Genomic DNA, 26,718 nt, shown 5'->3' with positions numbered 1-26,718 from the left:
ATGAGGGCCCAGCGGGTGAGTTACATCAAAGAAGATGAAACCCTGGTCCTGGGGACATCTTTCAGGCTGCAGCCTGTGAAAATCACAGCGACCTCCAGAGACCCCTGTCCTATTCTTCAAATGCCATTCCAAGGGGAAAAAAACAATAGAGCAGAGTGGGAAAAATGAAAACATTGTCTTGAAGTTTAAACCACACATTTCTTGAGAAAAAATGGAAACTGGTCTACATTAAATTTTCTGCCATCACATGAATTGATTAATCTGAATTATAAACAACACTAAAGTAAAAGAGACATCTCTCATACCTGAAATTTTTCCTTGAATGCATCACACTTGCTAAAGAGCTTATCAACTTTCATGCAATTGATCTATGGGTTGAGTTAGTTCCTTTTATGGAGTGATTGAATATTCTGAGGCTATTATCTAATCAGCATTGCTGAACAGTATTTGAAGTCCAGAATAGGGAGACACCCACATATTCCTAAGGGAATGAGAGTTGCTCACCCACTTGTAGACAGTAACTAAGCTAACTAAGCTTAAATCAAGGTAAAAATCCCTGGGAAAATGGGGCTTGAGAACCATGACAGAAAAACGTTCTCACGAATTTAAATGACTCACTGTAATATTTAAGTACTGTTGATTTTCTTTCCAAAAAGACTCACTTACTAGAAATAGCATTTCATTTAGAGTAGCTAGATGCTACTAATATAACTCAATTAACAGAAAAACTCTGCACATAAAAATAAGCTTAACAATCCCGTAACACTTTACAATCACAAGCCTGAGAACCTTATTATACATCTACTGATTTTGTCTTTTAAATGTGAACTTCCACATACCAAAATTCTGTGCGTTAAACAAATCTACACTATCATATACATTCTATATAGTAATACATAATTCATAATGAAAATATATACTCTGTAATGAGATTTAGGGAGTACAGATGTTAAGATATATAAATTGATTAAAAACATTAGTTTTGAGTAGATGAGTGTAGAGGTTGTCAATGCTTAGCTTAGCTCAACTACAAGATTCAGTGGCAAATTATGCACTGTGCTAAACAATGTAAGTAGCATTAATAATTAACAGCAACTAAGCATTGAATTCTGATTGTATTGTCAATAAAGATAATACAGAGCTTTTAAATAAAACGTACTATAAAGGAAACTATTGCAGTGCTACAAGTATTTCTCATGATATTGTAGCTTTGTTTAAACTTCTATTTAAAATTACTTTATATTAATCACCATTACTCAGAGAAATGTGGCCCAGGGGAAAAATGTATGTGGAACATGGTTACATATGAGCTTAAATTAAGTGATGTCAAAGATGTACACTGGTGTGACTCCTTTCCTCTAATCCTGAGGCTAAATATATCAGCACACTTAAAAATTCTGAAAGATAGAATGTCAGGGGCTAATTGGGATGAGGCACTGGCAATTTAAAGAATGTCTAGGGTTCAGGTTCAGAGAGAATTAAGATTGTAAGATATTAATCGAGACACATATTTGACAGAAAAGAGTCATAAAGGAAAAGGTAAAAAATGTCACTTGCAGTGTGGCATATTTACAGGTTTTACCAGATTTTAATTCCAGCTTGATTTTAAAACTCACAGTTAAGTGAAACAATATAAACAATATTTCTTAGTATCAGTGTTCTCACTAATATTCTTTTAATTCTACTAACCTACCAAAAATTATAGTACAGTGTCTCATCGATTTAGTACAGACTATGTGCCTGACCATGCCCTACCATTTTGCATGATTTAAGACTTCATATATGCAGAGGAATTAAAGATCATGATCATTTACATCAAGGAGAAAGGTATAATTTAGTATTGGTTATCTGGTCCTGTGAAATAGCTTGTAAGTCTACCTGCTACAAGGCACAGAAATCTAAACATTACTTTTTACCTTTCTCTTCATTACTGTACTATTTACACATAGGTTTTATTTACGCTAAGTATATAAAGACCTCAAGTCATGCCCTCACATCACTTCATTTTTATATCTTGTTGCTTATACTTGATATTTCACTAGAAATTTTCAATAACTGATTTATCTTTTATTCAATGCCATTTCTGAAAATAATATGCTAATATTGCTGTTTCTTATATTTGTCTTTATATAATCAATGCCATTATTTTGTGTATTTTTAAGTAAACTGAACACAGTGATTTTAAAGCATTCAGTTTTTTCTATATTGCTTTCCAATTTCATTTGAGATAGTTTATCTTATATTTTTGAGTAAATTTTGCAAATTAACTTTAGTTGGCCGCTTATTTATATTTAACTGTTTGAACTGCATAATGAGTTACTCTGTCAGTGAAAAAAAAAACTCATTTACTTAATGTGTTTCACAACAGAGGAATTTTACTGAGAAATCTTCTAAATTTTATATCCAAAAACATTTTATATGGGGTTCTTGGCCTCCAAAGAGTAGAATAATAAAAGAAAATTTTTACTAAGGCTTAAGGCCAATACAGTGCTTTTATTCTAGGACCTTTGGGATTCCTTCCTTTAGCAGAGTCCCATCTCTACCTCTGCCCAAAGTAGGCCCTCAGTGTGACCTCGCTTGAGGGGAAGGAAAGAAGCGAAGGGTCTTGAGCTGGGATCAGGAACCATGGTTTAGATTTTCCCTTTGGAGCACTTTTCTAAACCCATGAGGGTGAGGTTAGTCAGATATCCCAAGAAAACCCAGCATTAATATCACAACAGTCATCCCAAGACTCAGTTTCAGGAGGATAGCCTGGCACGTGAATCATCCCCATTTGAGACTGGAGCCACCACTCTGCTGACAGAATACTGCTTTGGGATCATTTTAAATCATGGCAGACACAAGGTGAGGGTCTGGGTCACTAATGGTTTACCACGGCAAGTGATCCTGGACCTGAGTTGGGCTTACATGGTCGTTATGAGTGGCCCAGTCATATTAGCACGGCAGATTCACAGATATTGCTGAGGATGGTGTGGCAAGGGGTACTGTTCACCTTATTTACACTTCCCTATTGCTGCCTCTGTCCTTGCCAAACCTATACCACATGTCACATGGTTCTTAAGCCTGCCTGTTCTTATCTACTAAAACTTCCAAACTATTGCTGCAATACAAGGATCTCACCCAAAGTTTTCTCTTGCCTCTTCTTGATGTGTTGTGGATGTATTCTCATTGCCCCTATGAATGGATTGGTCTCTCTCTCTTTATGTTGGTCCCTCCTTAGTCCTTTGAGGTAGAAAATGACAGTGTCAGCAGCATTGCATGAACTTAGACATGATATCCTAGGGGTGCCTCAGAGGACCACTGAAATATTTTACTTCTACATTAAAAAAATATACATGATAAACTTAATATGATGAGAAAAATTATCTTTCTATAAATTCTAAGATAGGTGGATGAGAGGTTGTAGTCACAATGGGAGGAAAGTGCTGTGATTTTATATACTAGACTGCAGATTGTAAAAAAATACTTCAGTGTTTAACATTGATAGCAGACAATAATAAAGCACAAAGTAAAAGATACACAAATAGAAAGTAGGGAGATCTTTCTCAAATGGAGGGGGGCAAGAGGTACAAGTAGAGAAAAGAGGGGATGGAAAAAGGATGTAAGAAAAAGATGAAAACAAAAATTAAAAAATTAGAGCTTTTGCAAATAGGCAGGGGACCAAGAATTGGAAAGAGCAGGGCGGGAGTGGAAGACAAGAGGGTAGGAAGACAGAAAGAAGAAAGAATTGCAATGTATTATGTACATACACCAACTCCCCATCATGATTGTAATCAGTATGCAGTGCAAACGTGTGCTAATAAACAAGTGGCCTGATGCCAAGCATGATTACCATTCTCAAATTTTCTGGCTAATTTAAAGCAAGCCCTTTCAAATGCAAGTTCAAAAGAAATGTGAACATTGCCATGATATACTGCAAGAAAAACAGAGAAGACCCTGAGTTGGCAAGAAGTGTCTTGATAGGAGTAAGATTAAAGTTTTGTTCTTTGGAATCTAGCATGAAATAAGTCAGATTATTAAAGTCATAACAACACTTATAATAAAAATGATGAATTTCCTTTATACCTGAGTAAGGGTATACACACTGTAGAAGAAAAATCAGAGAATTGCTCTTAACCAACACGATACATTCAGAGGTTAAGATATTAAGTGGAAAGGTTAAAAGAATCATTTTTGAATTGATGCTTCAAGAATTGTGCAAAGGCAAGGCTAAAATATCAGAACTCTGCCTTAAGTAAGGTCCCCATGTGAATGTCCTCTGAGATGGCAAGAATAAAACATGGCTTTATCTTCGAAACACTGAAGCTTCTGATACATTGAAAATAAAAGTGTTTCTCAGATGCTCACATAAGTCCTGATGTTTATGTCATCCAAAACTGTGGAAAGCCTCATCTGCATGACAATTTGGAGATATACCTGGTAATTAACAGAAGGCGACTGTGTTACACAGGCACACAGTGAAGGAAAAATCTCAAAAGGGAGTCAGGACACTGACTCTGCCATATTGGTGGCTCAGGCAAAGATTTTACAACATGTTTTCATGCATATCTAGGCTACTTTTTTAAAAAGCTGCCTTCAAGTATTATACACAGCTTAGTTATATGACTTAATATGATGTTTAAAATACTAAAATATCTAGTTTCAAGGCTTGCTAAGCTTTGAAATAAGTCAACCCCACGTATTAGCTTAGAAATATCTCAAAGCTAGGTACAAAGAAAATATTAGCATAATACTGGCATTTTCAACATATCTATGTAAATATTAACATAACTATATCCCTAAATGTAAGTAAGTAAATTGGTTTTAAATTAAGAAAATAAATTTACATTTAATGCAAGAAACAGGCAAAAATGGATGGCCCTGAAATTGTACTCTTTTCTGCTTTATTGTCTTAGGAAGGAATTGGCTCAGGAGATCTGAAATACTAATGCTAGCCATTAGATTCCTGAGACTGCTCCATTTAACAGGGAAACTTCCCATACAAGGGGATCCCCTTGTCCCTGATTTATGAATGTGTAAAACATCACACAGGCAGGGATCCTGTATTTTGATAATGTGAGTCACGCAATGTCCACAACATCTATGCTTAAATCTATAACCAAATGACAGAATAATCACATTCATAAAATGTACGCATTCTGTATCTCAGATGGCAGGATTTTCCCAGTAAACTCATGTATGTCATTATGTTCTCCGTACTATAAGAATGGGATGCCCCTACCATTATCGAATTACTGCTTAGTTTACATGATGCCAGATTAGGCTCATAAATGGAAATGTTTCCTAGTAATTTCTATTAGAGATAACCCACTCATGCAATATTTAAATTGTAAATTACAGCAGTGCAAGAAGTACAGACACTGAATATATAAATGTCTTATCTCAGTATGCTAAATTAATGCTCAATTAAAAATAAATAAACTACAAGACGTAGAAATCTATGAAGTAGAATTTTAAAACTGAATAAAAGACATTTAATTGAAGATCTTAATTATCACATCATTTAATCTTTAAGATCTTTTTAAAAATCAGTAAAGATTTTACGTTGAATAGTATGTGTATTCTGTAATTTATTACCAAAGCATGTTAAGCTAGTGTTTTAAAATATACGAATTTATGCACAAGTTGTTTTTGATGTCTTATTTTTTTACACCTCATTGGCACTTTTTAAGGTTCTGTGTTTAAAGCAAAAAAAAATGAATTTTAATGGAAACTTTGTGAATAAATGTAGGGTCTTAGTTTTGACAATATTACGGATTGAATCTAGGGTCCCCACACATAGTAGAAAAGCACCACACCACTTTTTTGAATTCCCAGGCCTTTCTGTTTTGAATTTATTGTGTCGCACAGATTGGTCTCAAATGGGTGATCTTCCTGCCTCAAGTTTGTGAGAAAATGGGGTGATAGACATCCACTATGTACCTTGCAGAAAATACACTTGACATAAACTGAATCTCAATATTTTATTTTAAAATTTATTTACATCTAAATATATGCACTTCTGGTAACACCAGCTTCTGTTGGTCAGTCTCAAAGATATATTTGCAAAGATTTAATTCTGTGTTTCTAAAAAAAAATTTATAAAAATTGTACTTTTTATTAAAATCATAAATTTTAAAGATTAAAGCTATATTGAATATAATAGAAAAACAATTGAATATACTAGTAAAGCAATAAATGTGAGCTGGTAAAAAGTGCTGAAGAATGATGCATGAAAAAAAATTGTGAAAAACATTTTTTATTTTCTTTTTTATACCAGAAGTTGAACTCAGCACTTTGCACTTGCCAGGCAGGTACTTATGTTGCTGAGTGACATCCCCGGCCCTTGAAAACAATTCTTTACAATACTTTGAAAACTATTTTCTGTTTCTTTTTCTTTTTCTTTTCCTTTTCTTTTTCTCTTTCTCTTTCTCCTCCTCCTCCTCCTCCTTCTTCTTTCTTCTTCTTCTTCTTCTTCTTCTTCTTCTTCTTCTTCTTCTTCTTCTTCTTCTTCTTCTTCTTCTTCTTCTTCTTCTTCTTCGTCTTCTGCTTCATCTTGCTCCTCTTCTTCTTCTTCTTGCTCTTCCTCTTCCTCTTGCTCTCCCGCTTCCTCCTCCTCCTTTTCTTTTTCTTCTTCTTCTCCTTCTCCTCCTCCTCCTTCTTCTTCCTACCTGGAATCAAACTCAAAACCTTACACTTTGAAAACTAAATTTTAAACTTTAAAGAATGCTACACACTAACTCTTAGGTATCTTTGAAACACTCACATACACACACACACACACACACACACACACACACACACACACCAATGAACAAAGTGGACTGTATCAACATAGCACAGGGCAAGCTAGAAGCTTTCTAATTACCTTTTTAAGATAAATGTATGCATTAATTATTAATAATGGAAAACATATTTTTATAAAACTAAAAAATAGCACTTCATTGCTTATGAACAATTCAATTTTGAACTACATTCATTAATGGTGTATTTTCTACGGAAGGTCAGCATATCTAATGTGAAATTTAGTGCAAGAATTATTTATATATATTTATAAACAAATTAACAAACATAAACATGAAATATTCATACAATTACTTGTACATAATTATAACAACAATGGTGATAAATACATACAATAAGGTAAGGGGTAAACGGCAAAAGCTAAAGATATAATTGACTCAAGAAATGTGGTCCTTGTGTAGGAGTACACATAGACATGTTTTGAATAAGAGAAAGAGTTAACACTTTATATCGTAAGCTTTCCTCATAGATAAAGCAAAGAGAAGAGACAAACAACACCAGTTACTATATTGTCAGCTATAGAAGGAAACTGAAAGGTCATTAAATGTTCAAAAGTTTCAAAGTAATAGCATGTTAAAAACAACACTGATGGACTATACCATTATCACAATAATTAGTGCCTCTTCTTTCCTGTTGATAAAAGCTCTCTTGAATTTTGTACAGGAATTTTTGAAACAAAACTTACTCTAAATATGGCACTAAATGTCATGTAGTCATACACTGAAATATTACTATTTATGCCTGTATTAAACAGAAATCTGATCACGTAAAGTGTACAACTAGATAAAAAAAAGATAGTTTGTAGTTATCTTGGTACCTAAATGTTAAACTGTTCCAGATAGCTAGTAAATGGTATAATAACTGATTTGACTACACGTTACTATAACATCTGAGTAGATGAAGAAATTACTGTTTGAAAAATTATATAGAATAATGGCTTCAAGTTTTAAATAAAGATTAAAGTAAGAGTCTTGGAACATGAAGTGACCACCTCCAAAAGTACATATTATGCATGTCAAAATTAACAACTTCTTAAAACAATATATAGTACCTAATGAGAAAATGACACCTAAAAGATCTGTACGTGCAGTTTAGAACCAAAACCATGTGCTCTATTTACTCCTCATGGTTAGATAACTACTAAAATACAAGTCCAGTCATTTCTTTTACTAGCTTTACACTTCTCAAAGATCACTTAAGACTGCCAGACTTTGTTCAAGACATTCAAAAAAAAATAAGGAAATCAGATTTAAAAATAATGTTCCTTTTTAAAAAAAAAAAAAGCAAAGGAGTAACAGCTCATCTGTGCTCCCAGAAGCAGCTCTCCTCCCTGCTTGATATCCAGGGTTGTCCCCTGAAACTTTGTCCCGTTGTCTCCAACTTCTCTGTCTCTGTGTCTCTTCTCATCCCATCATGCTTTAGGTGAATGCTCTTTATTTGCTTTTATTATTGCCAAAGTCTCCCTTCATACCAGCACCAGTGAAATCACCTTCCTACTGCTCTCTTCAGGTTAGAACGCTGCTCAAAGATGTATCATCTCTGCATTATTACATTCGTAAGTCTGATAACTGCTCATCCTGAATGTCATGTGTGTGAGCAGCCTCTGGTATATACAGCGATACTTACTGCTGATGTGGTTTGTGTTGAATAACTGGGCTTACCCATTTCTAACATGCCAGGCTAACATAGTACAACATGTGTTTGAAGAGTGCATGAAGACAGAAATATTCTAAGCTGCTTCCTACATACGATTACTAAATTATATCACTACTAATATGCAATATTTATGTATTCAACAAATTTTCTTCCTAATATTGGGTTTTGGCCGACATTAGACAGATGAATCATAATCATTTGCCCTCATTATGCTGGTGGCCATAACAATAATTATAACATTCATGTAGCAGTAATTATGGTCACCAACATAATTAGGTCAAGTGGTTTGTAATTAAAGCAGTGGCATCTCCGTCTTTTCTCATTGAGTGCTTTTGCTTGTGTTGTCAGAATGATCTTCAACATTTCATGGTAAGATATTCATTACTTTGTGGTTATAGTCAATCCAGATGGAACAATATAACCCACCAACTGTGTAGATGTGTTAGGTAAAAAGGAACAGTGAGCTACGTTCTACAGTCAGGAGAGGAGCTCTGTCATCCCGCCTGCAGTGAAAATCTCCACATTTCCCTAAGATGGTTTGCTGACCCTTTGAAATGGGAGCCTTTTGGCTCACGTTATAATTCCAACCAATATCTTTAAACCAAAATTTTATATATGTACCATTTTTTCTAATCATCTGGGTATTCCTATATCTTTGAAATATATCCCTTACACTTACACCACTAGGTTTCTTTTCAAACTATTAACCCATCTAAAGTATTATTCCAATTCCAATTTTTAGCTCAAAGTATCACCCAGTTTTCTAAGATGATTTCAAATATTTATCTCAGTAAAAATGTTCTAGATGTATTAATATATTAACTTCTACCATGTGCATCCTTTCAGTCTTGTTTATCTCATAAACTTAAAAAGCAAGACTTTGAAGCGGGTATGAATTATCACAGAGAAATTGTTCTGTCAACCTGAGGAGAGATCCAGTTGATAGGTGAAATGAGTTGGAAGCTTTTCTTGGCCTTAGGAGAGCTGAGTTAGGAAATGGGCCAGAGGTCAGTACCAGGACCTTCAGTCTAAATTTCTGAAATAATGTGTCTCAAGAACAGTAGTGCTCAGTGAACTAGATAATTCTGGTGAGATAATTTAATATTGGTGCTTTCTCTTCTAGGTTAAAATATACGTTTTCCTTTCCTCTCTCAGTTATTTTTTAAGCCTTTGGGACTATGATACTTACAAGTATTAGAATATGTTATTTTTTTCTTCCAAATGTTTAGTACAGTTGTATTTTAACATAGTTGTACTTTAATTAGTCTGACTTAAACTGTACCATGATTTCTAGGTATGCAAAACTAGAAGAGCCCATATTCTGCATTATCATTTCACAGTAGTTTTCTGGAAATGGACAGACAGTAAATGTTTTAGGCTTTAAGGTCATATGATGTTTAATATAACAGTCAGTTAAACTGGTAAATCGTTCAAAAAGTATTTATATGTACCTCCATTTGCGGCCCTGAGATTTTAATGTAATACACTTTTCACACGCCTGGACTTTTAAAATTATTTTCCAATCATTTCTAACCGCTTAAACCATTCTTAGCTCAATGGCTTTGCAAAAATGAGCTGCATTTGAACCATGGCCTATAGGACTGCAATTGTGTTCTAAGGACTGGTGTGAACTTGTAGGTTAAATTTGAAGGCAACAACCAAGACAGCCTATCAGAGTATTAAATCTGTTTATTTTTGTTTTTTAAAATTTGCTAGAATATTTGTATGATTTTAGGTGAAAATAAGGGTCTATACATAATTTTTGTTCTTTGTGGGGGGTTTGGGAGTTGGGTGTTTTTCTGAAAAAAGAAAATACCTTCAGTACCTGAGAACGGTGAAGTCAGAAACACAAATGAAAAATAATAGATGGAGAAAATCGTACTGTACCAAAGTGAATGAATAAAAAATGGTAACTTGATTTTATGGAAGAAATTGAAATTCAGGGATCAAGAAGCCAGCTCTAGCACCAAGGCATTCAAAAAGATGAAATATGTACAAGTCTAGAGGAGACAGGAGTGTTATAAAAGTTAAGAGCAGAATTTGAGAAATAGGAAAAGTTTGCTTGAACTCAAGAATGATTGAATTAGCAACAGGTGCTTCAGACAGAGTAGCCAGTTGTAATAGAAAAGGAAATGTGCAGTTGGAGGAGGTCTTGCATCGCGGAAAGGAAAAGCTTATTTAATTCTAGTGCTGGGTGTGAACAGGACAAAGGGAGACATGGACTGGGGATGGAGCAGCGCAGTCCAGGAGAACAGGTGTGAGCAAAGCAGCTATTTTGGTAAGATGAACAATTAGTGGCTAAGGAGTCATTTGCAACAAATAAATAAATAAATAAATAAATAAATAAATAAATAAATAAAAATTAAAAAATTTAAATCATAACAAAAAGGAAGAGTTCTTTTTTGCTTGACCAGGCATATACAAGAGTTACTATGCTTGCTTTTAAAAGGACTTAATTCAGGCATCTAAAAAAAAAAAAAAAAAAAAAAATCTTTACTGCAATTAAATCTACCACGGCAGCAAGTTCCATCTGCACAGTATCTCAGCTCATTTAGTGCTGTTGATTAATCATGGTGCGAGTAACATATCATGTGATTGAACAAATGAATGGAAGAATGGGAAGCTTTGTGCAGTAGATACCAACAGGAAGCTGAACATGAGCAAATAGGTAAGAAATCTATCATGTCTCTAATTGAATTATAAATTATAAATCAATGAAAGACCCCATTGTCTTGGTTTTGTTCATTTGTATCAGAATAATTCCAAATAACAATGAAACTCAAATCGAAAGGCACCTTTATTCTTAATATGTTGCAGGAATGTGCTTTAAGCTGATATGTAGGAAAGGGAAGTTGTTATTTAACTCAATAATTTGAATAGTCTTTATACTTTCCAAGCACTAACTGTACTTTAAACATTACTGGCAAATTCAAAGAAATTACGTTGACCATTGTAATATGGTTGAAAATAGCTTAGCTGGAGAATTTCTAGGTTACCTGTCTAATCTCTTTACTTTGATTAAAGGAAAGTGGAAATGCAAAATAAATTTGGTGGATTCAAAAAGAAGAGGAAAACAAAAAGCAAAGCAAATGAGGGAAAAATAAATTTTTGGAAGAATTCAAATACATAAAAATACTTTCTGAAAAAGAAAATTGAGACACTCCGCATTTTAAAAGCACATTAACACTCTTAAAAACACAAACATCTTTTATGAGTCTATGAGAACATAAAAATGACAGCTTTTGAGTCTATTTCCATTTTTCTTCTCCCAATGGACTTCCTGCTTTCTCCCTGATATTGGCTAACATGCAAAATAACAATGTGTTGTCATTTTCAGCTGTAGGCCATTTGATCTAGGGCTTGGATAAAGATTCAAAATCAAGTCAAGGAATCTCAGGTAAACTTTACCATTAAAGTAACTACAACAATTAGCACTTCTATTAATATGTTAAATACCCCCTAGGACACTACTAAAAATGTAAACCATACAAGTAGAAAAATTTTTTTCTGTTTTCAGTGATGTAAGACAAGTAATCCTGCAATTCCATCAAGTGTAATTTGGTGCCATGGTGCCAAGGTGCCATGACTGATGAACAGCAATTACTCTTGAAAAAAATTAATTTTTTTCTCTTGCAGGCACCTCCAAACAATGCTATATGATCATATAGGGGAGACGTTTTAAAAAGTCATGTCTGTAATTCCACTTGTAATTTTGTCTCTCTGGAGACTGAGGCAGGAAGACCATAAGTTGAAGTCCAGCCTTGGCAGCTTATTGACTTAAGGAGAACCTGTCTTAAAGTTAAAAAGAAGGAAGGCCTACTTGGGTACTTGGATATAGCTTGATATGAAGACTTTGGGTTCAGTCCTCACTACCACTACCATCACTCCCAAAAACTAGATAAATAAAATTTAAACCAACTCCTATCTGATAACATCTGTCGTTGAACTATGCTTTTTACATTTGCAATATGCTTTTTGTGCATTTTATCTTGAATGCGTGTAACTAGTCATTTTAATACATAGGGATTCTTCATGCCATCCCCATTTTTATACCCTTTATACACAAAATTTTCATTCTACCTCCTGTGTTAAAAAGGAAAGGGTAAAACAAAACAACAACAGAAAGAGAAAAACAAAACAACATGGCAGACCTGGGTAGGGGCTGAGTGGAGGGAGAAGAGGTTCGTGGAACACACAGATTCAAAAACAGAGGGAAGAAGTTGAACACAATGATTGGATTATCCCCAGGAAATCTTTCCTCACAATTACTGTTATTTCTCCATCATTTGTTCATATTGCTTAAGATTGTTCTCATTAGAAACCCATTTACGTAGTAGATAAATCTTACTATCGAAAATAGTTTATTTAGTTAGCTTATGAATAAGCCAGATAGCTAGAGAAAGAGCCTAAGAAAGAGTTAGATTATCAGTCATATTGATATGAGCTAAAGTCAGAACAGGCAATGAACTAGGATTTGGACCAAGAGTGAACTTCCTCAGATAATGTGGAATGCAATCCCCCTCTACGGAAGGAAGTTGCAGGTTTTCTCCCTATTAAGCTCTTGAGTTTCCAAGAAATAAACTTCAAAAATAACTAGTTTTTCAGCATTCCACTTTCTTTTAAACCTTAGGAGCTGAGTAACTTGGTTAGATAGCTCCAGTTCCAACTGTTCATTTTAAATTCACAGAACCATCCCTGAAAGCTGATGACTAAACAACTGGACTATTCCCATGCTCCTCTCAGCCACAGAAAGTTCTGGATTGAGGAGCCATGAGAATTTTTCACTTTTCAGATGCCCCTCCTAAAGAAAACGGGAGCCTTTTAATTTTTTTTTTCCTTTTTCCAACAAAAACTTTCCTTTCACCTTTGGGTTTGTGACTTCTTCTATTTTTGTGAATCTACGAGCTCAGTTTGTACAGAATTAACTGTTTCATTATGATTTAAAATTCTAAGGAAGCCAGAGCAATTACTGAAAGTATCATTCTTTAACTGATTTGCATTTTTCTGTTTATCAAATCACTGAATTTTGCTCAGTTGAGGTGCATTAAAATAGCTTTAGTGAATATGTTTCAAGCCTGGAGGTTCATTTGCTATTAATTAAACTGACTGGCTCCTTTCCTTAGAACACACACACACACACACACACACACACACACACACACACATGCACGCATGAATAGAGTGCCAAAGTGAAAGTTTTAAAGTATTTGATGTTAAAAGTGCAGTTCCGGGTCAGCAATACCAGTATCAACTGTGAACTTGTTATAGAAATGTAAACTACTGAGCTCTACCACCATATATCAAATCAGAAATAGTAAGTGTGGGCAATAGCATTTGGATTTTACATGTTTTTAACACAGTGTATTATGGAATGACATATTGTTGGGGTAATTTAAGAGATTAACTAGCATCAAAACCACTAGAAAAAGGGTATAAATCTATAAAGTAGATCAGAAACGTCCTTATGGCCAACTTCCCATATTTCGAAAATACACCCGTGATTCTTCAGAACATTGTCATATCCTAGCATACAACTTGGTGTTCCCATCTGATATTGAATACAGAAATCTGGTGGGTTAATTGAGGTGAGCACAGTGCTCAAACATGAAAACTGACTCTGCACTGTCCAGCTCAGGATGCCCACCCCTAATCTTGCCCTGTCTCCTTGTCTTGTCTGTGTTACTGATACTGTTCATAGTATCAATGAAAGCCACAGCCAGGATGCAAAGGGATGTGGTGTGGTCATTAAAATACATGAAGTCCTCCAATGTTCTGGATTCATCCAAATACCTGCACTTGAGCACCTCCATATCCAGTATATAGCATTGTCTTTGATTTTCAAAGTACCTTAGAGCAAGACTCTAATTCTGAATTTATCACGTCTTAACTGGTTCATCAGTTGGGAATCTTTGATTGCGAACCCAGACTCAAATGTTCATTCTTCCTCACTCCTTGTGCCAAGGAATAGTTGAGATTTTCACTCTGCTATTGGTCTCTTGAAACGTGGAAACTTCCTTTCCTTAACTACAATATGGTTTTCTTTCACTTTTTTCTAGTACTGAGAGACTGAACTCAGGGGTCCTCTACTCCTATTACCCCACCATTTTTTGGAGACAGAATCTCACTAGGTTGCTCAGGAGGGATTTCAACTTGCATCCCTTCTGCCTCAGTCTCCCTGAATGCTGGAATTTCAGGAAGGTCCCCACCCTCTAAATTTTACTATAAAAATTTGGCATCATTACAGCCAAGCCAATACAACACCCTTGTCATTGTGTCATAAGTTCTCCAAACAGCTTCCCTAGCTCGGCCTACCCTACCTTCCACTCTAGATTATTTCTAGAGCAAATACTGGCTCATTTCCACAGGAACTGCTGATGCCTCTCCTATCGAACTACAAATACCTATATTTCTACTCTTCAGTATCACTAATATAAAATCATTTGTTTTTTCTAACAGCTATCAACTGAAATCATCTGTGTCTCCATGTAGGTTCCCAGTAAGCCTCAAAACTCCAAATACCCATCGGTGCTTTTAAGAATACCTGAGCTTCCTGAATGATGACAGCAACTCTTGGTGAAACATTATCTATATGGTCAGATTAAAACAAACAAACAAACAAACAAAAAAAAAAACAAAAAAAAAACAAAAAAAAAAACAAAAACTAAAAACTATATTGTGCTACATGAGCAGAAATGACAGTGAACAAAACAAACAAATCATTTTCAACACATTTACCATTATGTGGTTATAGATAATCAGCTATTTATAATATATTTGATTATTTAGTAAAGAATTCTACAAGGAAAAAAATGTGCAAAGCAATGAAAAATAAAAGAGGAAGAACTGAGCCATAGTTAGAATCCAGAAAGGCTTCGGAAGTAAAATTTAAGCTAAGACGTCTAAATGCAAGTAGGAAGTGCTTGACACAGGTGAGTTTGGAGGAGTGGGTGTTACATTCCAAACAGATGAGAGCTTGTGCAAAGATGCTGAATCAGGAATTGCCTTCATGTCTTCAAGGAACTGAAAGAAAGATCGGAGTGTACAGACAGAGGAAAAAAGCAAATCACAATATGAGACTGTTAACAAAGGCAAGGAATAATTAATTTATGAACAACAATGAAAAGATTTAAACTTTTATCTCAAGTGTAGTTGTGAGCCCACTTGCTAAGTCTTGGTGTTCAAATTATCATCCAAAGAGCCAAAGCACTGGCTTCATCTGAGAAATACTAGAAATGATAGAAATGCTAGAAATGATAGAAATCTAGAATCTCATCTTCATCCCACACTCACCAAGTCAAAGTCATCTTAATACCATTTCCATGTAATTTCAATACACATTAAGATTTGAGATACCAAAATGATAGAAACATTGGAATAACCTCATCTAATTTAGATTTTATTGAGCGAATAGTTTTATGAATCTCAGATTTGGCAAGAAAAGGGTGAAGATCTTATTCAGAAAAGTGAATTAAGTATTCATTGCATTAGTTCATTGAAAAATAATATAAAGGACCAGAGCAGTGTTAGTAGAAACGATAGATTTGAAATAAACTATGGATGTTAACATCAGGACTTGATGATCAATTTGCAAGGAAAGATACAGTTGAATAATTAGTATCATTAGTGACACCAATGTTTCTCTTTCAACAGCTGGATGGGCAATGTGGTCATTACTAATAGGTGATATTACAAAAGTGGCAGATTGGGACATAAATATGAGTTGAAGTTTAGAACACATTCGGTGCATTTCAAAGGACTGTATTTGAAAAAAAAATAGTAATATTTGATATTTAAAGAGGATTTTATTGTTTTAAAGTGGTGTCCCACATGTTATTTTACCCATTCTTATTATTATCCTAATGACTTAAAGCATAAAAGCCAAATGCCAAATACTGACAGTGGTAGAATTGTAAATGGTGCCCACATCTTCTGGTTCTAGATCTCTACATATTTCATTGTTATCTTAGTAGCATGGAAAAACCTAACCATAGAAATTAACCAGTAAAGAGATTTCAGGTTGTTGTTCAAGGAGCCCTATGGTTTCATCAGGTAACACTCAAGCTATTCTTCAGGGAACAAGAGAAATGAAGTAAATGAGTGTGTATGACCTCCACCAGGCTTAAATAGAACAGCACTGTTTATTTATTTTTTAAATTTTGGGGTTCACTATGAGCTTTAAAGAAATGACCTAATGTCTAACCCAGCTACGGTGATAAAGAATGCCTAAAGAGACTTGCTCATATCAAAGCAGTTAAGTAATTTTTATATGGCTGGCAACTTGACATGCTGGGGATATGGATCCAGCCCACCTGTAGCTCTGAATGGAGGGAAGTAAAGGAATAAGATAATTTATGATAGCAATAAAAGTACAGAAAAAAAAGAAAGGAGAAGAAAGTAAATGAGAAACTTGTGATAAAAAATAATTTGGAGGAGGGGAAAGGTAAGGAAGGACTCCCAGGAGGGTTAAGGATTGGAGGGGTAAGGTTTGTGGGCAGAGCCTAAGTAAGAACTTTCTTTCAAAGTGAAGATCGCAGAGGAACAGGAGTGGATGTAAACAGAAGTTGAGATTAGTGACAGAAAGTAGATGACCTCCTTGGGCTACATGCTGGGAATGGAGCTATGTCAAGAATAGTTGTATTCTTTCAGTAGAACTTACAGTACACACTGGTGAAGATAACATGTAAGCAGACATGCTGAGTTAGGTAGAGAATCTCAAACACAGGAGACTGTAATTGAAAGAGAAGGTGCAGAACACTATTTCACTTTCTCCCTGGAATGTCACTATTCACATTGTAAATCTAAAGATCTGAAATTATTGTTTCATTTTTCAAAGACTTCTAACACCTGGTACGACCCAATGTAAGAAAATTCCCTAGAGAAGCCCATGTTAGAGTAGCAGCATAAAGTGAAAAGCAAGTGGCACAAAATGATACCATTTCTAGTTTGCTAGTTTAAGTCTTAACAAATTCTGTGCCTGGATTCTGATGATATTCGTCCCTCAGGTGTCCCCTTGTGGGGGGTACTGGCTCTCATGTGGTAGCACGGAGGTGACACTGTCTATAGGAGACAAAATTGTCTATAAGACATGGAGCCAAAGCAGAGGTGCTTCAGTCCTGGACTCAGAATAGAGGAGGAAAGTTCTCTTAGAAAGCAGGCACAGGCTTCAGGTGAGTAATCTGCTGTAAGATCCGGAGCCCAAATCTCTCTGGCTTCCTTTTTACAGCTGTGAACTCTCAGTATCAAAGGTTCTCCAACCATTGTATGCCATCGACTATGAAGTACTCAAAATATCCCAGCTTATGACAAGTGACATATTCTACAGTCTCAGTGCTTGCATAACATAGATGATCTATTTAAAGGAAATAAATCTGATACTTGCATGTTGTACTTGAAAAACAAAAGTCAACAATTTTTAAAAAGTGAGTTCTAATCTGAAATGTATTTCAGTTTATTGTAACTTAAGTGTTTAGAATCTAAACTGGTGACTTTACATATTTATAACACTGATTTTATAATCCATAAAGGTTAAGTACCTATAACAGTCATAAATAAAAGATATATAACCTGTTTGTAATTTAGAAATCCTTAGTGTTTGCTAATGTGTTCATGTATTTCATTTTAAAAACTAGTGCTTAAAGCAAAAGTAGTTATAAATATCAGAAAAAGAAACATAAAGTATGCGAGGAAAATGTCTTAATACTTATTTAAATGGCTTTAAATTTAGCAAAAAAACCACATTTGAGAACAATATATATATATATATATATATATATATATATATATATACATACATACCTTTAACCACAATAAAAGACGATTTTTCAGGTACATGAAGAAGACTTTAATATATATTGGGATTAAAGATTAAACAGAGAAATGTGTATCTTATAAGGCTAGTACAGGCCACAGCAAAATATCTATTTGGTTCTCATTAAAATATTTAAAAACAGTTATCCACAATTGGAAGGTAATGGTAGGTCTGCATAAAACTGTCTTTCATTTTTTCTGATTTTCTACTTTTAAAGTTTCTTTTCTAATCAGACTGCTCTCACATAGGAATCATGAAGACTCAGTAACTTCAGCTTCCACGAAAATAATTTTCACTTATATTGATGAATGACTTTTACGCATGTTTCATTCACCATAAATTAAACACACACCAACAAGACAGTGCTTCCTAAATATTGAAATGTGCATTTTTCAACTACTCATTTAGTATACAATGAAAATGTGCATTTTGCTAACAAAAATGACAAAAACACAAGCAACATACTATAAGACGAATATGACTTGTTTGCAATCAGCATTTATTGTCAAATGTTTACTCATGGAATAGTGAATAAGTAGTTCTGTCAGGGTGCCGCAACTAATTAAAAATGTCCTTCAAATGCCTTTTAGAGTGAATCACTGATCTAGTAAATATATATTTTAGGAAGCATTTGTAAATAACTTGGAGTACTTCTAGCATACCAAATAATGTATTTCAGTTGAGGTTTAAAGTGTAGATATCCCTTGACTTACAGAGGAGTTACATCACCAAAAACTTTATCCTAAATTGAAAATATCATAAGTAAAAAAGTCATGTAAAACACCAACCTACTGATTATTGTAGTCTATCAACAGTGTATCTGGGAGAGGATCCAGAATTTACTCTGGTGACTACATAACTCCATGGCTTGCTGAGGCTGTCCAAATAACAAGAGCATGATAGTGAGTACTGTGAGCTGGACAAAGATCAAAACTCAAACTGAAATACAGTTTCTATGTAATGCAGATTATTTGTGTTGCATTGTGAAGTTTAAAAATGGTTATTATTTATTCCTTTGTAAGTTGAAGACGGCAAGCATTATTTGTTGCATTCCTCTTTGTTATAAAGTGAAATTTCACTTTCTATTAACATTAATAAGTATTGTGTAATGTATATGTTTCAGAGATGTCTGAAAGTGATACACCTAAATGGTTTTTAAAGTTACGTTTTGCTCAAATAAACTTCGAAACCAGGTTAAGCTGTTTTAAAAATCAAATGTGTTATTAAATGGAATATAAAAATTGCACATATGAATGAGGGAATGTGATTTTTAAGGATTGAATCAGAGTAAGTAAGAGTATCTTCTTAAACAGTATGCATTTATTTATGGTAAAATCTCTTAAGATCTTTTCATCTGCCTCTTTAAGATATGTATCACATTAATGTTATCAGTAGTCACCATAGTAAACAACAGAACATCACAACTTATTGCCTATCTATAGTTGATTGCATGCTAAACAATACTGCATGTCTTTCATTTCAAACTACTAGTAACAACCATTCAACTAGAATAAGAGTTCTGAATTTGAAGACACAGCCAAATGATGTGTTAAAAGTCAAATTGTAAGGTAGAATAGATGTAAATTAAAACCATAGATTCGTGTAGGAATGGTCTTTTATTTTTCATATAACAGAGTTACCTTTTGGAGAATCAGATATTTGAATAGTATTTACTATACTGATCAGAATTTTCAAATTATTCTTTTGATTGGATTCATTACTTTCAATTTTAAGAGCACATAAATTGATGCTAAGTTTCTAAGTTTATGCAAATTTTTCTCAAGCCAAATTCTGAAGCAAAATAATTTTAGTCATTTTTAGATAAAATAATAATGCTGCTTTAAAGATTAATGAATATAATAATATTTAAAAGCTATGGATTAGCCATATGCTGTTATCTGAAAGAATAGCTTAAGTAAGAAAAAAATGTAAGTTAACTAATAAAGTATGATGGACATTGTCACGGTTTATGTCGGTGGCCTCCAGGCCTCATGCGTTTGCATTATGCATCTGTGATTGGTTCATTGTCTACTACTTGGATTGATAGTGTCAGTGCTATAGCCACATAGGAGTGGAGCCAGGATGTAATGTAATGGCCAGAAGAAGGTGTGTCTTGCTCTCTTGCAAGTTTCAGTCTTGCTGTTTACACCGTCATGAACTGTGGCCCCACCATGCCACCCTTCCTTGGAGCCAACTGAGTATGGACTGAAACCTCCAAAAACTGTAAGAAATAAACCTTTCCTTTCCCAACTTTGGTCATCAGGTGTTTTTGTCTCAGTGACCAGTAAAAAGTAACTAAGACAGACATGTTTACACTAGCAAGTTTACTCTAGTCTGAAAGAATAACGGTGAGGGGTTAGTTGACATATGTTGCTTCAAAATTTGCACATTTTCTTCTCTTTCTGAATTGACAGCCTTAACATACCAAGAGCAATGCTTTGGTGGTGAGTTTGTTTTCAATGTCTTGAAATTACCAACTCTCCACCATGAATAAAAACATTATATGCTATATACACACTAATAAAAAATAAAAACTGAGGAAAAGACCATATTAAGTGACACATTAAGAAGAATAAAAAAATATTAAATCTGAAAATGTGATTGGAAGTTCTATCAGTTGGCTTTAAATGTTTCAAAGGGGTTAACAAAGTGAGTTTCTAAGTAACAGAACAACAAAATAATCAAGTAAAATATTACCATAAATGTTGCCTTTATTTTTTATGTACCTTGTCTTCACATTTGTCCTCGATTAACTAATCAATAACTATTCTGAGTTCCTTTTCATCAGTCAACAGCAGTTAAGAAGTAAATTGCAATATTTAACAGTAAAATGTTTCAGTCTCAGTCTGATGTATTTGAAACTTACTTTTGACAATATTATTGTTTACCTTCTTGAAAAAACCAAAAATATAAGAATAAAAACATTTAAGACAATAAATAAGAGTACGTAGAAAAACCCTAAGCCCAGTAGTAAAATGAGCTGTACTTGGGAACTATTTCCTTTAGTGGAGAAAACCGTTTATAGAATAATTCATGAATCATGATGAGAATTCATTACAAGTTTCTTTTAGCTGATGCATCATTGAACATGTTTGAATTTCATTTAATCTAACTGAATAGGACATTTTTCTTTGCAAGATGCACACACCCACAAATTCGAATAAAGTTCAAGAAAGATTACTCAAAATTTATACTACTCCAAAACCATACTGGTATTGCATTTAAATGAATCCATTATGTTGCACTAAAATTTTTGTCAACTTTCAGTGGTAAAATAATTTGCCTTTGAATCCAATAAAACAAGTTATTTAAGGATAAACTATCTTATATTTTTTTAAAAAAATTAATATTTAAACAATAAACTTCAGTGAAAAATAATGACTTATTAAAGAACTATTTTCACACAATATTTTTAGATTCATTAACTTATGAAAGTGGATTCAAAATTAATTTTCCATTTCATATGAAAAAAATTCTTGTAATATTTACTTACTATTTATAAAATATTGCAATAGTGTATTTCTTACAACTCTCCTTTTCAGAAATCATGTTGATCTGATGAAAGTAATGTCAAACCATCTGTGCTGAAAGATTTTTTAACAGTGCTGTTGCTGTGGGTTTATTCATTTGATCTCATCAATGCAAATACATCTCATTTTAATATAAATTATTTTGAACCAGCATTTTGTCTGAAGAAAAACATGAATGCAGCATCCACTAGTGAGCAAATGTAGAAATTACAGGCGCAAAATCCAAAGATTCAGATTAGGAAATTAAGAACACGCAAGTAAAAAAGAGCATCTCTGCCACCAGCTCATCCTCTGAATAAGTAGGCAACTTCCCCAACCTGTCCCTATGAGGTGAATCCAGGGGGCTACAGAATATGATGGTTTTTATAGTGTGAAGCTGACAGGTTCAGAAACCAAGTAAAAATAAAATAATAAAAACAGAACACTTGTCTTTTAAAAGCAGTTCTCAGAAATGCTTTCCTTTGGCAATTTTTAGGTCTCTATATATAACAGTTAAGTATATAAAGACATAATTCTGTGTATAGTGGGTATCACACAAAGGCCTTCACTGCAGCAGAGCATCCTTGGAGAATTTACAAAATTTTCTTCACTCAATTGCAATTCTGATGTTCCACATGGTTAGAACATTTTTATTTCATTAACACCCAATTTACAAGCAAGAACCATTCAAAATGTATCAGAACACATGCGGGGAATAATTATAATTTACATTGAAATCTTTATCTCCCAGTAACGTATTTTAACCCATCTATCTAAGGAAAAAATTAATAACTCATTGGAGAGGATTAAAATACAGTTTTCCAATTTAAATAAGGCAGTGCCAAAATTTAAACTTCTGTGTTCTACCAACCTTCCTATTGTTGTGCAAATGTGCAACATCTGAAATGTTGGCCAGGATTATAAGAGGACCTGTGTCACATTGACAAGGCAATCTATGCCAATTTAAGTATGATTTTCAAGGAGCCTCCTGGTAGTCCTTATGTATTTAGTTTAATATTTTCACAGGTTTAACTTTGTATTCTTCTTTTAAAGAGGAAAATCCTTTTTATCTAGTGAATTGACATTTACTTACCTATGCATAATACACATATAGGCAAGGAAATATGTTGTCATAAAACAAACACTAAAACAATGTAATGTTGGATATCATTTACGAAATCTAGTCAATTTGGTTGAAACTGCAGCAAAACCTCACCTCCTACCCATGAACAATTTGATTGCCTGATTTAATTGAATAAACAATTATTCTGGGCTTCAAAACAAAACAAATAAAGAAAAATAATAATCAACAAACATGAACTGGTTGAGCAGATCCTCATTCAATACCAATTTTTGTTACCGTGTATTCAGTCTGTCCCTCATATATTTCAAGTGAATTTTTATTCTCAAATATAAACATAATATGTCCCCATGAGACCAACAGTCTTCCTCATTTTTAATCTATTCATATTCTAATTTATAAAGCCTTTTAATTATTTCCATTACTATATGTATTCCTCACTTAATGTCCCTACATGGGTAACTAGAAGCTATTCAAACATTTCTTGCATGCTCCTTTTTCTACTATTGTCTACAAGTCCTAAGGTAGCAATAAACTTATGAGACGCTCAATATTTAAAAAGCACAATAAGTTGCATTATACTAACATGCATGTTTCAGTGACAGAAGATAGAGCAAACCCTGAAAAGGAAATGTTATTTATTCATAATCTTGGTATTTTAGAATTTGGAGTGATTCCAAGGGGAGGTTTTGAAGGAGACATTTACGAGTTTTGAAAAACATGGCTCAAAGGGTGCGATTTGTTTTTCTCATAATTAATTTTTCAAAGAGGTTCGCTTCTTAAGAAGAAGCCCTTCACTGAGTTTTATCAAAGCAGTTTTGAACGTGTGAAAATAGAAAAATCGAAAGTATCCCTACCTTACTGGAAATTAACGGCGATCTCACTTTCAGACTTCATATATCTGCAACACAAAGAAAAAGACGTCCAATATTTACAATATGTAAAAAACATATTCTTCAGGTGAGGGAAAACAGAATGCTGTAACCTCTTCTTAGTCCAGATTAATTTATAATAGATAAACAATGAGAAGATATTATTATGGAATTGTATAAGAATAAAGAATAATAACTGAGGAAAAATAATTGGGTAATTATGAGGAGAAAGCTTGAAAGAGCAACAAACTAGAGGCCTCCAAGATGGACTTCAGATACGTGGTTCAGCAAAATCCACAGGACAAAATTTTCCTTGGCATCAAGGTCAGCTTCCAGGTCTATAGTGATACAGTACAGTCACCATTGTTCCTTTAAATTGTAATTCTTAGATAAGGATAACATGTAAAATCTAAGAGGTCCTATATTTTTAACCACAAATGATTCTCACATAGTAGCAAACCAAAACAGCTGTGTAAAATTTTGTGGATCAGAAAACATTTTCATATATTTTATGATTTGATTTTAAACTCAAGAAGACATATGAATACTTATGACACAATTATTTGTCAAAACTGATTAGCAGTCTATGAGGGAAACAAATGAGTTCAGGATTGTCTTAATTGGAGAAAGTTACTAGGTACTGGGAACTCAGGTCCTTGGGTACTGTGAGTTGAGTTCAAAGAGAAGACAATTTGAGAAAGCCAGGGACTCTAAAATTCATAAGGCAGAGGGTAAAAGAAATGAGAGAAGAACAGAGGTAGAACTCCATAGATTTTTGTTTTGTTTTGTTTTGTTTTGTTTTTTGGAACCCAGGATTGAACTTAACACCTTGTATGCACCAACAGGTGCTTTTGCTGCTGAGCTAAATACCCAGTCACCTGCAGAGATTTTTAAAGGAATTATTTTGAGTGGTCAAATAAGCACTAATCAGGGCATGCTTAGGAAGAAATCACTCACATACAGGAAAATAAATAAATAAAATACAGAGAAAAATGCTAGGAGCAATGCTTGGTCTTTATTGCATAATGGAGCATACAAACTTACATACAACCAGCTAGTAATTCAAAGATGTTGGTGAGGACATTTTGAAGGGTCTTCATGCAGTGGAAAAGAAAACTAACCTTCAAGTAAGTGCAAATCTGATTCCAAGTAACAAACCAAGACTCCAACAATATATAATAGTTTTCAGCTAACAAACATGTCCTACACAAATCTTAAAAAATGCTTATAGATAAGAAAAGTAAGTTTATTAATATCTGGATCATGTATGAAAATAAGTGTTCACAATTAATTTTGTTTAGTTTGAAGAAATAAAAATACAACTCCTTGTCACACTCCAGAAACATTCACATTCTGTTAACCGTAAAATACCAACACAATAAGGAAGCCATTCTTCTATGGGAAAATACAGATAGCAATTCTATTGCTTGATACACTGTAAATGTTTTTTTTTCTTTTTGATATTTTATCTTAAAATTTTGCTGTGTAGTTTAAGCTCTGAATAGTGTACATAATTGCTTAACTTTATATTTTATCAAATATTTTAAAACTATATTACAGTCAAATGTTAGAAACTTCTTTTCCTGCATAGGAATATCATCTATAATGCAAGTGCTTCATTAAAAAAACTTTGAACAAGAAATGGCAAAACAAAAAAGACTACAATTTGCAAATTGTCCTAAGTATTAGAAATTTAATATTTATATAACTCCCAAGTTGCGTTCCAATCTATAGTATTCGGTGTTAAAGCTTTTGCTTCAGGTATATATCAGGTGTCAAAGGATTTAATTTTATGTTGGTTCTGTAACTAATATTATTATATATGATAATAGTAATTACTTTCTTTATTTCATTATCAGTAATTACTTTCTTGTTCTCAACTGTTCAAATACTCTTTTATACTGGGTCAAATAAGTGTGATCATATGGTATAGTGTGTATTATAATATTCTGAAGTATACTCTATGATTTGAAGGTCAAAGAAATAGAGATAAAGAAATTAGAAAATATTTTAAAGGAAAACAAAACCACAACTTACGAAAATGCATAAATGCAGCCAAAGCATTCTTTAGAATAATATTCATAGCATTAAAATGTTTATGTAAAATCATTAAAACTAAAAGATAGAAGAATTATGCAAGAAAGTAAATGATGAAGCTAATTGTTTTAAATGTTCAGTAAAGTTGATGTAAGTCCTCTAAGGCCTACAGTAAAGATGTTAATAGAAGCTTTCTCCATAGTAGTTCAAACTATGGCTATAACTCAGCATAACAAAGATATTAAGTAAAGTTGTTCAAACATGTCAACCCATATATAAGCCCTTCATTATGACAAAGTAACACAGAAGAACGGTGGATAATAGTGTAGGGACAATTGGAATTATGACAGAAGGGGGATAAATCCTCTCTTCCTACTTTATAAAAAGTGAACTTCACATGAATTAAATGATTAAATGTGAAAGATCAAATAATTAAATTTTCTAAATGATAATGAAAACTAATTTCATAATTTCAAGGTAGTAAATTCTTAAACAGTATCCAAAAGCACTAATGCAATAAATGGTAATAAAATCAATTTTATTAAAATAAAGAAATTCTATTAGTCAAAAAATGTGATAATCTACATTGTAGGAAAAGACATGTAACACATATATGAACATAAATGCTATGTCTTTCTCTAGGCTAGGCTAAGATTTTTTTTCTGACAGCTTCAAACTCATTATTTCTAAGTGCACTTATAAGAGTGTCTCGGGAACAGATTATTATTTAATCAATAGACTGAGTAAAACCTGATCAGACCTCCATGTGGGCAGGCATCACACAACCCATTCAGAGCCTATGAAGAACAACAAGGTGAAGGCAAGGCAAATTGTTTTTCTCTTTTCAAGATATGGGGTCCATCTTATCCTGTGTCAAGCATTCCTGGACGCTGGACCACTGAACAATAGGATAGAATTATTCCACTTCCTTTCACCTTTCTCCAGATTACCAGTGCCACACTGTGGAATTTC

The 26,718-nt window shown here is 33.6% G+C and overlaps 1 long non-coding RNA gene across 1 annotated transcript in view; it reads right to left on the bottom strand.

The window, feature by feature from the left end:
• Positions 1 to 26,718, bottom strand: part of LOC134471711 (uncharacterized) — a 1,254,606-nt gene that overhangs the window by 952,723 nt on the left and 275,165 nt on the right. The window contains exon 2 of the long non-coding RNA XR_010041297.1: positions 23,695 to 23,738. This is a non-coding gene — a long non-coding RNA (uncharacterized LOC134471711). The remainder of the gene's footprint in view (positions 1 to 23,694; positions 23,739 to 26,718) is intronic.

This window comes from Cavia porcellus, unplaced genomic scaffold (assembly GCF_034190915.1).
Source record: "Cavia porcellus strain 051 isolate PalLab524CR breed Dunkin Hartley unplaced genomic scaffold, mCavPor4.1 scaffold_19, whole genome shotgun sequence".
Taxonomy (NCBI): domain Eukaryota; kingdom Metazoa; phylum Chordata; class Mammalia; order Rodentia; family Caviidae; genus Cavia; species Cavia porcellus.
This window is presented reverse-complemented; position numbering and strand designations above follow the sequence as displayed.